General features: G+C 36.2%; 1 protein-coding gene across 4 annotated transcripts in view; it reads left to right on the top strand.

The window, feature by feature from the left end:
• TSPAN8 (tetraspanin 8) overlaps positions 1-14448 on the top strand; it is a 248826-nt gene that overhangs the window by 89754 nt on the left and 144624 nt on the right. For 2 of the 4 annotated variants that reach the window (XM_055095903.2, XM_055095909.3), the window contains 2 exons: positions 5146-5249; positions 11830-11919. The gene's annotated coding sequence lies outside the window, so the exon portion shown is untranslated. The remainder of the gene's footprint in view (positions 1-5145; positions 5250-11829; positions 11920-14448) is intronic. The other 2 variants (XM_055095906.2, XM_055095907.2) reach the window with 2 other exon arrangements.

Below are 14448 nucleotides of genomic sequence, written 5' to 3'. Positions count from 1 at the left end.
ATGCCAGAGAAATAAAAGATTATCAAAGAATACTATGAACAATTACGCACCAACAAATTGGATGACCAGAAGAATTCCTAAAAATATACTATCTACCAAGAGTAAATTACAAATAGAAAAAGTGAATTGACCAATAATTAATAAGGAGACTGATTCAGTAATAAACACTCAACAAAGAACAGCTCAGGACCAGTTGGATTCACTGGTGACTTCTATCAAACATTTAAAAAATAATTAACACCAATTCTTCTTAAACTTTTCCAAAAAGTCAAGAAAAGGAAATGCTTCCATACTCATTTTATGAAGCCAATATTACTTTGATACCAAAGCCAGGCAAAGATATTACAGGAAAAGAAAGCTACAAGTCAAGATCCCTCATGACATAGATGTAAAAATCCTCAATAAAGTGTAAGAAAACCAAATTCAACAGCACATTAAAAGGATCATACACCATGTCCAAGTGGGATTTATCCCTGGGATGTAAGGATAGTTCAATGTATGCTAATCAATTAATATGACATACCACATCAACAGAATGAAGCATAAAAAAACTGCATGATAATCTCGGTAGATGTAGAAAAAGCGTTTGAAAAAAAAAAACAGTGCTCTTTCATAATAAAAATTCTGAACAAACTAGGTGTAGAAGGAATTTACCTGAACACAACTAAAATTATATATGACAAACTCACCACTAACATCACACTCAAAAGGAAAAAACCAAAAGCTTTTCTTCTAAGATCACGAACAAGGCAAGGATGGCCACTCTTGCCACTTCTATTTAATATACTATTGGAAATCCTAGAGAGAGCAATTAGGCAAGAAAAAGAAACAAAAGAGAGCCAATTTGGTAAGGAAGGAGTAATGTTTTCTCTATTTTCAGATGGCATGATGTTAAATGTAGATATCAAGACTTTGAGAAAAAATAGTTAGAACGCATAACAAATTTCCATTTACAAAAATATTGAAAAGAATAAAATATTTAGGAATGAATTTAACCAAGGAGGTAAAAAACTTGTACACTGAAAAGTGTATAATTTTGATAAAAAATTTTAAATAGACACAAATAAATTAAAAAATGTCTCCGGTTCATGGATTGGAAGGCTTAATATTGTTAAAAATGTCCTTAATACACAAAGCAATCTATAGATTCATTAACATTCCTATCAGAATCCCAATGGCATTTTTTACAGAATTGCAAAAACAATCCTAAAATTCAGATGATACCACAAAAGGCCATGAATAGACAAAGCAATCTTGAGCAAGAAGAACAAAGCTGAAGGTATCACACTTCCCAATTTCAAATATTACAAAGCTATACAAATTAAAATGTATAGTATTAGCATAAAAACAAATATATAGACCAATGGTCTATATATACTATACTATAGAGCTCAGAAATAAACTCATTCATAAACAGCCAGTTGATTTTCAACAAAGATGCTAAGAATAGACAATGTAGAAAGGAGTCTTTTCAACAAATGGTGCAGGGAAAACTGGATATCCACATACAGAAGAATGAAGTTAGCCGTATCTTACATCATACACAAAAGTAAACCCAAAATACATTGAAGATTTAACTGTAACACCTTAAACTGTAAAACTGGAAGAAGACATAGGGTAAAAGCTTCATGACATAGGTTTAAGCAATGATTTCTTGCATATAACACCAAATCAGAAACAACAAAAGCAAAAATAGGCAAGTGTGATTATATCAAACTAAAAACTACACGGAAAAGGAAGCAATCAACAAAATGAAAATGCAATCTACAGAATGGAAAAAATATTTACAAAACATGTATCTTGAAAGGGGTTAATATCCAAAATATATAAGGGACTTTTATAACTCAATATAAAATAAACTAATAACCTAATTAAAAATGAGCAAAAGACTCAAATACATATTTCTCCAAAGATTACATACAAATGGCCAATAGGTATATGAAAAGATGCCCAACCTCACTAATCATCATGGAAATGCAAATCAGAACTACGATATTATCTCACACCTGGCAGGATGACTGTTTTATATAAAAAGAGCTAACAAGGGTTGGTGAGAATGTGGAGAAATGGAAACCTTTGAATACTGTTGATGGGAAAGTAAAATGGTGCAGCTGCTATGGAAAATAGTATGGAGGTTCCTCAAAAAATTAAAAATAGAACCACCATATGATCCAAAAATCTTATTTCTGGGTATATGTCCAAAGTAATTAAAATCTGGATCTTGAAGAGATAGCATACTCATGTTCTTTGCAAGACTATTCACAATAGCCACAATACAGAAACAACCTAAATGTCTACTGATGGATGAATGGATAAAGAAAATGTGCTAACTACATGTAATACAATGGAATACTATTCAGCCTTAAAAAATAAGGAAATCCTGCAATATGCAACAACATGGATGACTCTGGAGGACGTTGGGCTAAGTAAAATAAGTTGGTCACAGAAGGACAAATACTGCATGACTTTACTTATATGAGGTATCTAAAATAGACTCATAGAAACAGAGTTGAATGGTGGTTGGCAGGGGTCAGAGTAAGGGAAAATTGAGAGTTGCTGTTCAATAGGTATACTGTTTCAATTATACAAGAGGAACAAGTTCTAGAGATCTGTACAACATTGGGCATATAGTTAACAATACCGTAGTGTGCACTTACAATTTAAGAAGGTAGATCTCGTGTAAAGTGTTCTTACATGAGTTGGATTGTAGATGATTCCCTAGGTTCCTCCCAGCAGTAGCCAGTGGCCTCTCCCCACAGCTGCCTGGGGCCTAATGAAGCCCACTCCTACATTCCTGCACCTTCTGAGGGTTTTTGTCCACGTGGTGGAGGTCATGGAGTGGGCCAGCCTGCACCAGGGCCAAGGTGGGAAATGTTCCATGCTGGCAATTCAATAAGTGAATGGGTTACGGTCCCAAGGCAGGGGTACCTGGGCCAAGTGGGGCTCGCAGATGTCAAAGGAGGAGACCAGTTCAGGCAGTGCCAGGCAGTGCTGACAGAGGGCAGACATGAACAATTAGCCAGGGACTTGGACAATCATCAGGAAGTGCCTTTATATTAGTGAATGCTTACTGTATGCAAGGCCCTTCATGTCTCTGGATCCCAGTTTGTTTTAACACTATAAAAGAAAAAATACATACATACATAAGTGGATATATAAAGATGCATATATTTTCAGTTTTTAGGGAATGAAAGGCTAGTTAAGACATAAAATATCTGAAGATAAGAGAATAAAACTAGTGACATATGAGGGGCAACTCAAGAAGAGTTTATTTTTAAATAGATTATTTGCAAGGGATAGTGCAGGAACCAGGAGCTAATAATAGCAACTCAATAGTTTACCACTCATAAGCACAAAGAACTGAGGCAGAGAGTAGTTACTGGAACTAGAAGAAACCAGAATATAGAAAGATTTATGTTGAATTGTTTTGAAAAGAGCAATTTTTTTTTGGTGAAGGAGTCTGCCAAGTCAAGACAACCTACCAGAAGGAAGACAAGGGAATAAATACCATAACCTCCCTCTCCTCTTTTCCTCTGATTTCATGGGAGCTTACCATTGGCTGAATCCAACGAGGGCCCAGAAGGTGTGAAAGTCCTGTTGATGCAGTTGATTCAGGTTAGCCTCCCAAGGCACAGAGCAGGGTGCAGAGTATGGCAAGTAGAATGGAAGATACCCAGTATATGTATTATGTACAGCTACAACTTTCTTTTCAAGAGATTTCCTTTTGATCTAGTGGAGAAAAGTATTCCTAAAAGACAGACATGAGAAGAGAGACATAGGTTATTTATCTGAATGGAAATCTGTGTATGTGTGTGATTATCTATCTATCTATACCTATCTATCTATCTATCTATCTATCTATCTATCTATCTATCTATCTATCTATGGCATTACCATCTAGTCTGAAACTACTTAATGATTTCTTCATTTTAGAAGTTTTCAGGTTTGTGGAGAGAGAACAGTAATGTACTGTCACACAACCTAATAAATAAAATATGAAAAACGGATTGATTCCCTTAGATATTCTCCGCATTCATATATCCTTCCTCCTGTGCAGAGGTAGCCAGCATTTGGAATCGGGTGGTTATCATTCTCATTCATGTCTTTAGGATGTTACTACATATCTTTCCCTACTAAGAAAATGTATAGAATTATTTTGCATATCTTAAAACTTTATATAAATGGTATCACACTGCATGTAGTATTTTGCAAATTGATTTTTTTTTCACTCAACATTTACTTTTTTGAGGATCTGCTAAGGTTGATACATTTAGCTCTTTCTTTTCCATTCACTTTTATTCTGTAGTATTCTATGATTTAATGATGCAAGTCTACTTACTGTTTATTTAACATTAGAATCCTGTGATTTTCAGAGGGAAACAACAGACACTGGGGCCTACTTGAGGGTGGAGGGTGAAAGGGAGAGGATCAGAAAAAATACCTATTGGATTCTATGCTTAGTACCTGGGTGATGAAATAATCTGTACACCAAACCCCCATGACATGTGTTTACCTATATAATAAGCCTGCACATGTACCCCTGAACAAAAAATAACAATTAAAGGAGAAAAAAATAATCCCATGATTTTAAAAATTGGGATTTTTATTGTATCCATTCTTTCTTTATATTAGTTCATTTCCTTATCAAGTTATATTCTTCAGTAGTGGAGATTAGAGAATCTCAGTTATTTTCTTTTTAAAAATTACTTCGGAATAGAAGAAGCCCTAGGTAAATTTTATCTTCCACTATCCTTATCTTCACTTCGTACCGCAAATGGGTTAACCTAGTGCTTGGAAGGGAACCTGGCGCAGTGTAAGTGCTAAAGAAGTGTCATCACATAGGCACGAAGACACTAGGGTTAGGAGTACAGACTGTGCAGCCTGACAATCTGGGTTTGAATTTCAACTCTGCTACTCACCAACTGTGTGACTTTGAGGAAATTACTCAGCCTTTTTGTACCTCAATTCCCTCCTTTATAAAATCGGGTTTAATAACAATCTGTATATCATAGATATTGAATATATATATATATATATATGATATCTCATAGAGTTGTTTTGAGGATTAAATTAATAAGTGAATACAGTAGATGCAAAGAACATAGAACATACCCAGCAAGTAGTAAGTGGTTGCTATTATTTCAGGTCCAGTGTGCTTGTTGCTCCAGACCTCATGCCTTCTGGACCCAGACATCTCTGCAGTCTCGGAACTGGAATACACCACTTCTTGTCAAGGTACTAGCAAGTTGGTAAGTAACTCCTGTCAGTGGTATTTCTTTGAAACACTCATGCTGAATACCCCTGAAATACTGAATGTCCTTCTCCCACCACACCCCGCACTGAGGGTAAGCACACCTTGCTGGCATGGCTTCAGGGGCACTATACTTCTATTTCCAATTGTGGCTAGAATATCTGCATCTCTCCACCATCTCTTGTAAGGACAAAACAAATTTTCAAATACATGTTGTTTTTCTTTTTCCATGAGTCTACACTTTCATTGAAAAGGCTGCTAGGAGCTGAATTAGTGACATGACTTGAATTTTTTTAAAGTTTCATTTTTTTCCTTTCAGCTTGAGGCTTCTTACTCATACAATCTATATTTCCTCTAACTGGAGGTGGGGGTGGGAATCTGTCCTTTGAGCATTGTTTGGTTGGAAAGCTGGTCTTTCTCACCTCATTGAGCTTTCACCAGCAAAAAGGCCAGGAGGGTCTCCTTTGTAATTGGAGCAGTTGCCTCTCCAGTTTATGCTCTCTGCTCTTGTGTCTGCTGTTCCAAGAGCCCCTCCACCTCCCTCCCCCACTTTTTTTTTTTTTGCAGTGAGCACCATTGATCTGCTGCCATCCTCACTGTCTGGATCTCTGGACCCCTAATAGCCCTCTGGACCTCTGCTCCCCTCCACCCAGGCTCAAACTCAGGCTCGAACCCAGGCTTGGACCCAGTGGTCAGACTCAGTCCCTGGAAGGCTGGCTTCCTTTTATGCTCACTCTGCCCACTTGGCCAGGCTTTGCCTCCTCTCGGGCAGTTTTTCTTTCAATATTCCACTGTTTCTTCCTCCAATCTGGTCTCTTTTAGGGAATCCTAGTCCCACAGAATCAGCACACATGCAAACCTAAGTTGCTGGACAGGTTTAAATTATTTTCCACAGTGCTCCTGAGCCTCAGATAGATCAGGGTCTCAGGACATTCCATGTCAGGGAACAGTTTGGACCACTCAGAACACACAGGAAACTTCTAGGGGGTGGCGTGGCCTGACTCTTGAAGTCATCCTAAAGGATGCCTAACTTGAAGCCAGCCTAGAATATGCTACCCCACCCAAGTTAATAGCAGTTGCTTGAGTTTCTATGTGGGAGTGGCAGTCACTTTGAAAGCAGAAAGCCCAGAAACTGTAAAACTTAAAAACTGACAATTATTTGCATATTCAGATATAAATGTTTCCTGTGAAACCACCATGAACGAAATATATCAGTGATGAAAATTTTAAGAATCACTGTTATATAAAAATGCTGTTCTGTCTCTAAGTCTTGAAAATAATGTTGCAGTCCTTATGATTTATAAATATCTAAAAAGACCAACTGAACACTGTTCCTTTCATGATGTTGCATATTAACAAAGTGCAGTTATCTTTCATTATCCAGGGGGGGATTGCTTTCAGTTCCCTCCTCAGATACCAAAACCTGAGGATGCTCAAGTTCCTGATGTAAAATGGCCTAGCATTTGCATACAACCTATGCACATTCTCTTGTATAATCCAAATCATCTCTAGATTATTTATAATATCTAATACAATGCAAATGCTGTGTAAGTAGTTATTACAATTTACTGTTCAGAAAATAACAACAAGAAGAAAGTCTGTACCTGTTCAGGACAAGTGCAACTTTTTGAAATATTTGCGATCTATGGTTGGTTGATACATGGATGCAGAACCCGTAGATACAAAGGACTAATTGTATTCTTTTGTGCCACAAGCATTATTGAGACTAGTAGTGATTATTGCCAGGCATGTTCTGTGAACTAGGATTTAATGATGGACATGACAAGGAAGCTCCTTGCTGTTATGGAGTTCAAGTTCTGGTAGTTTTAGGATTTGAGTAGATTACATTTTAGGGGATTTGGACACCTAATCATTTCACATCTATAAAAGGGGAATCTTCCTAGTGTGAAAAAATATATTATCAAGGACAACTGTCTATTTGAGGACAAAGGGCAAAAAGAATGTTCAGAATCGAATGGGAAAGTCAGGTGTGGGTATAGCTAAAATATAATATAGAAAATACTATGATAATATATGATAGCATGTAAGCAAAATACAGCTTAGAATAATGGGCATTAATCAGATTTCATGAGAAGCATTAACAACAAGCTAATAAATAGTTCAGAAAAAGACACAACACAGGCTAGATCAAACTAGAGACTTTCAGGGCTGAGAATCAAGGAGACTCTAGGAGGTAATTGCAGAAGAGTTCAGGACCTCTGAAATGTAGGAGAGAAATCTCGGATACCAGATATGATGCGGTATGGCCTTTCTCCCTGTAGATCAGAGATAAAGCAGGCTGTCTCAGGGTCAATATATCTGGAGAGAGGCATTTCTAAAATAATAAAATAGCCAGGAGCCCTGGCTTATAGCTTGAGAAGCTTTGCTTTTTTGTTGGGCTTTGCTTCATTGCAAAACAGAAAGAACAAGTGATTAAAGTAATTCAAATTCCGACTGAAAATAATCATTAATAATGACAGAAATATCTTGTAATTCAAGGTTTTTTAGATAAACATTATTCAATAATTGGTAGGATTTGGAAGGATAATATAGGGTTCCTTTTCCAATTGCCAATCAAGAAAAGTATTTAGTCAAGTTGAATGAGATTATAATAGGGCAGCTAAACTCTATTCAGCCCAAGAATAAGCTCAATTTAGTTGCAAAATTACCATATCTTTTGTATATAAAGATGAAACTATTGAACCACCATAAGGAGGAAATATCTTTTGAGAGTTCCCCTAATTGCCTCGTCAAAAGTGAGATAATTAGGTTAATGCCCTGCTCTCACTCAATAGCTAACAGTGCTAGCTACCAAATATAAAACAGTGTGCAAGATATTGGCACATAGAATCATAAGATATGGTGTATGGTCTTGATCGTCATAGAACTTAAAATCTTAAAGAAGGACATAAGTAAGAAAAGCAATACTAGTTGTAATAGAGTCAAGGTTCACACTATGGCCTTGGATTGGAGATCAGCTGCAGTATCTATACACAAACCTAGAACCTTAATAGAAGAAGTGTGTGTAAGTAACTGAGGCCAGACATTTTTCCAAACTGGAAACAGGACAATTTATTGAAAATTAGTTTCCAAAAGGTCAATTTGCCAACAATTGATGAGTTATAGACAGAAGATTGTTTTTCAAAACGTTTTAATTTCACTATAGTCTTTTTGCCTTAGCCATTTTCCTAAGCTGTTATTGGTTTAACTTAAAGCTGGATGCAAATTTTATGCAAGTTTTAAAATTTGGATGACTAGTATTCCTCAAATCTTTATGCTTTATTTGTGAATGGGTGGTATGTTTCTTAAATACAGTTTATAGCCTTTTATATATTGGTGAGGTTGTATTCACACCTGAATCTGCCCTCAAATGGTTGCAACAAAGGTTCTTACGGCCTTAGGATATTGATCTGACATTTTCCTCCAAATGGTCTATGGGTGGGTTTGCCATGTAGTGAAATGGCTTTGAATAAATTTATTTTCAGTATATGAAAACCCAGAATAGTTCAAATTAACTTAGATCACTCTAAACTATGTCTTCACTTTCTATCCCTTTAATTGAAATCTTTATATCTCTGAGTTATGAAACTAGAAACCACCTAACTTATTTTTTTACTTACATTTAACAACTTTTTCGTTATCTTTCCTCCAGTATTGATGATAAATAGTAGTAAAAACAATTCTTAATATGTTCTTAAAGCTTACCTTTTAATCTCTTCAAGGGAAAGCATCTTAGATCTAGCGTAGTCTAAACAAATACTGAATTGGTATCAGGAACTTAGATGCCAGTCCCGAATCTCTTAAGTAAATTTTTTAACTCCTTATTACTCAAATGTTTACTTCTATAAAATAGAGATAAGACATCAGCCTCTACCTTCCTTGTAAATAACATAGTAAAGTAATTTGAGGTGATAAAGTAACTACTACGATCATTTATGAAGAAAATAGTAGATTAACTAAGCTTCATTAATAATGGTCACAAATTTAGTATGTTCTAATTTGATGTTAACCTAGCACCTCTGCTTAAGAAATGGTGCAATGTACTAGGGAAAATAAAAAAACATGGCTAAGACTTTGTTCTGACCATCAAGGAGCAGTCATTTTTGTCAGACGAATAAAATAAATAAATGCAAAGACAGAGCAGAGAACAATAAATGCTGAAAGAATAGAAATGAAATACACTGTTGATTCTAAGAAGACAAAGTAATGTGGGAGACATGACTAGAAGACTGAAAAGGTTTGAGCAGACAGAAAATGGAAAGGACATTGCGGAAAGAACTGCTTGAGCCAGGACGTGGAATTGAGAAACCATAGCTCCCATTCATAAACAGTGTGTTTAGGGGGAAATGGGAAATGATAGTGGAGATACTTTTGAGGTCATATTGTGCAGGATTTCTGCTGTATTTCATAGGTAATCAAACACTGGAGATGTAATAACAGAGATGTGAGAGAGAAAAATACAAGAATATAGATAATCTGACAGTAGTATTTGGCATGGAGTGTGAGACTGAGGGTACAGCCTGGAATGAAAGAAATTTCAAGTATTGGAAAACAGATACCTGAGGAGCAGACAGAACCTGAAGTCACTTGCGTGGTCCTAGTCAGAAGTCAAATGACTAGTCTCAGACCAGCAGTGGGCAGGGCAAAGTACAGGTACACACATACTAGCAACACTGTTACAGTAGATATACTGCAGTGTGTTCCATATTTTAAATGTAAGTGCTAAAGCACTTCAAAACAGACGGATGGCCCATGGTGGCCTTAGTCAGGAAAGGCTTCATTCACATTAGCTAAAACAATCCAGGAGAGGGGGATTTAATGCTTAAAACAGAGAACAAAGAAAAGAATAATGTCAAAGAGAACTATATTTAAGGTTGATCTGTTAGTGGGACATGAAGGCTTATTTTCCTTCAGGTCCATCCTCATACTTTCTGAGATCTAAGTATGAGATCAACATACCATACAAGGTCCCTTATAATCTGGCTCTGGCCATCTTCTTAGCTTCACCTCTCACCATTTCTCAAGATTCTTCTCTATAGCTTTGTGGAAACATGCACATTACTCAACCATTCCATCACAACCTCAGTACCTCCTTCTTTGCTTTGCCTTCTGCCTGGAGCACTTTGTCCCTCGTGTCTTTTGCCTCATTAAAGTTCTACTGGTCCTCCTGTTTCCACTCTTTCCTTCTTCCACCCTCATTTTACACTTACTTAGCAGGTTCTTCTTTTTAATTCCATGCTTCTTGCAGATTTTGTATTCTGTGTGTCTATTTTCTTGTTTTTCTTTTCTTTTTTCCCTCTAGACTATGAACTGCTGGGAGATAAGACCATTTGATTTATCCGTGTACATACAGCAGCTAGCACAGGGAGTGACACTGAATAGGTTGGATGAATGAATAAACAACCAATTCAATAGAATACCTCAAGTATTTATTTGGTAATAGTTGCCTTCTCATGATTTGTATAAGTAGTAAGCAAGATGCAAAAGAAACAACCCTTTACTTGATGAGTCAAAACAATTATCTGCACATACACATATCTAGCAATATTATTTCAGCAGATGTACAGTAATATGTTTCATATTTTAAGTGTAAATGCTAAAGGACTTCATAACAGGGATGGCCCATGGTGGCATTAGTCTGGAAAAACTTCCCATCACCTAAAGCAATCCAGGGCAGGGGGAGTTAATGCTTTAAAAAGAGAACAAAGAATAAGGTCAAGGAGAACTATTTAAGATTTATCTGCTAGTGGGACATGAGGGCTTATTTTCCTTTAGGTGCCTCCTCATATTTTCTGAGATCTAAGTCAAGAAAGGAAAGGTCAAAATGGGAAAGGGAAAGTCTATTTGAAGCCATGAGTCAGACATCACAGAATTTTTTTAAGCAATGTTTTATTACCAGAAAAACAGTCAAAAATAAATCAGCATGGGATGCCTGGAGAATATGCTATGAGAATTTTGATTATCAAATAACTAAGTATTACTCCAAGAGGCATAGTTGTAGTCATTCTTTGCCAGGGATGAAAGAGAATGATGTAAGCTTTAAGAGTAAAGTAATGTGATATATTTTGGAAGAAATAACTGGAAAAAATAGCAAGAACTTCTGGCTTGATGTTCTAGAAATACAACTAAGCAGTCCAAGATTTTATTAAAATAAAAAAGTGCATATTATAGAAATGAAAAGACAATGTTGCATGGGTAGAGAGACACTGTGATGTTTTAAGCTGCTTGAATAAAACAGAATATGGCAATGGAAATATGAAAAAGAGGGACACAAAATAGAGTTAGAAAAACCATATGTGAAAAATTCTTCTCTGGGAGCAAATAGAAGTTAATACTGATAAATGAAATCACTGTGAACCTGCCCTGATAAGTGAACTTGTGAATATTGAGGAATTTGTTAACTTGTGCTCACATGATCAGAATATTATGAAAATTGCTTTACTGCAGGAACAAAAATCTTAACCTTAAGAGAGAACATATTTATTTAGGCTTTTAACATATTTAAATAGAAAACATTAAATAAAGAGAAGACAAAAAAATTAGAGTTAAACAAATTTTATCCTGCCTGTATTTTGCAGAAGCAGATAAATTGTCTCTTAAAGGGAAACAAGAAGTATTTTTATTAATTAAAGAGAGAACAGTCATTCAGAAGGATTGGAAAACATACGGTATGAAAAAACATTTTCAAGTATGTGTATGATATCAATCTGATTCTTACTTTGTAACCACAAACCTTCTAGAAGGTACTATGTGTTTCAACATGCTTTTAAATTTTTATTTTATTTTTAGCTACTAGGATAACTAAAAGGATATTTCTATGATGCAATTCTGATGGCAACATAATTTTGGGACATGCATTTTAAGAATTATATACAGCAAGGGTAAAAATCCATGAAAATAAGATAAAATATGAAAAGAAGAGAGAGGCCAGGAGCAGTGGCTCTTGCCTGTAATCCCAGCACTTTGGGAGGCTGAGGTGGGTGGAAGACCTGAGGCCAGGAGTTCAAGACCAGCCTGGCCAACATGGTGAAACCCCATCTCTACTAAAAACACAAAAAATAGCTGGGTGTGGTGTCATGCACCTGTAGTCCCAGCTACTCGGGAGGCTGAGGCAGGAGAATCGCTTGAACCTGAGAGATGGAGGTTGTGGTGAGCTGAGATGATGCCACTGCACTCCAGCCTGGGCAACAGAGTGAGACTGTGTCTCAAAAACAAACAAACAAACAAAAAAAAGGCGGGGGAGAAATAACAAGGAAAATGGACACCATAACTGTGTTCAGAAAAGCACAATGAAAGCAAGAGTGTAGCCCTGGGAAAAGCACTCTGGCTGGGCCTGAATTGCCAGAGCAAAGGCTTTAGAAAACCTGGAAGGTGGCGCCGGAATGATGGGTCAATTCTTATCTGCTATCCTGATGTGTAGACAGCAGCAGGTAGTAGAAAGTTTAAGCATCTTTATATTTATATTTTTTTCTATTTTTAACAATAGAAAACTACTTTCTAGGGGTAACTTAGCATAAGATAATGAATTATAATAGATACATTTTGTATTCTTTTCTCTTGTTTTTGATATGTTTTTATGTCCCATGGGAACAGTGACTTTCATATAATACAAAAGTAAAATATGTTTGTTTGATATGTTTAAATTCACATATTACTTGTATCTGTAATAACAGCTAAAGCATTACTGTGTGCTTGCTCTGTGCCAGGCACCGTGGTAAATGCTTTCTATATATGAACTGATCTAATCCTCATAGCAGCTCTATGAGGATGGTTCTATAACATTCATCACTTTACAGATGTGTAACAGGCAGAGAAAGAAGTAACTTACCTTAAGGTAAGTGAGTAAGTGATGGAGCCAAGATTTAGGCCCAGGCAGTTTCATTTAGAGATTTAGAGGTTATGATTTAGAGCTTCTGTTGAAGCTATATCATTTCTGCTTTTTTGAAATATCAATCTTTGATGTACCAAATGACCTGAGAAATTCTTTTCCAGTAACAAAAATATGTTGGTGTATTAGGTACACATGAACAAAGGATTTACTTTTTCTCATGAACCTTTTGTGTCTATTTATGTTGAAATAGCAGTAGGTCAATAGAGGACAAGCAAAAACTACTCTGGGTAGGTCTAACTTGATAGGTTAATTGGAACCCCCCCCGCCCCAAAAAAAATCCAAACACAAGCAGCTCTGTGGCACTCAGTGGCCTAAAATAATACATGTTGTATAATTATATTAATATCAAAGTCTGGAACAGAAAACTCTGATGGTAAAAGAAATCAGAACAGCGGTTTCTTCTAAAGGATTATTATTATGGTTTTTATTGGGTTTATTCATCACTATTCAACTTCCTACACATTTCACTATGTTTTTTGGAAGATGTTTCATATGGGTGGCAGTAAATAGACAGAAGATAAGTAGACCTTTACTGGGACTAAAATAACTTTGTTAAGCCCCAACCTGAACCACTACAACTCTATCTCTATCTGTAGGAAATCATGGGATAAACACCATGATTTACTGTTTAGATCTTGGATCTTAACTCCTTAAGCCTCCTGGGTAAGTGGAAAAGGTTCTTCCTCAAGATTCTTGGGAAGCACTTTATCCTATATTTATGGCATAGCTTTTCTTAACATGAAAATTTAATTCACATTGAAAAGTCTTTGGCAGAAACATTTTCTCTTCACTAAATGATTGTATGGTACAATTCTCATTATCCTTTTAGTTTAAGAAGGACAGCCTTATGGACATGGCAAGGATAATGCTTGCTTAAGTACAGAACTTGATGTTCTTGCCCTGCCTTTCAAGGATATATACTCTTTGAAGGAATTCTATGACTGATCAAGTAGAAGACAGTTCTATCTAAATCATCTGCAAATCAATGGAGAGTGCTTTTATAAAGAAGAAACAATAGTTTGAGTTTCCATTTTCAGCAGACGGAACAACTGGGTGTCTAGGTTAGCACCTTAAGTTCCTGTAAGGTTAGGGAGGTAATAAAGAACAAATATACTCAACAGTCACTGAATCTAAGAGAAACCAGAAAGAAGAGAGAGAGTCTAGGTGGAAAGGGTGGGAATGAGGAAGGTATTGCCAGTGAGAATCAAAATTGCCCATGTCTTTTTTTCTGTTTTCAGGTCAGTCCTTAGAGGGTGAAGTAGGTTCTCTTTTGTCTTGTTCTTCTCACTTTTCTTATCCTAAGGAT

Source organism: Pan paniscus, chromosome 10 (assembly GCF_029289425.2).
Source record: "Pan paniscus chromosome 10, NHGRI_mPanPan1-v2.0_pri, whole genome shotgun sequence".
Taxonomy (NCBI): Eukaryota; Metazoa; Chordata; class Mammalia; order Primates; family Hominidae; genus Pan; species Pan paniscus.
This window is presented reverse-complemented; position numbering and strand designations above follow the sequence as displayed.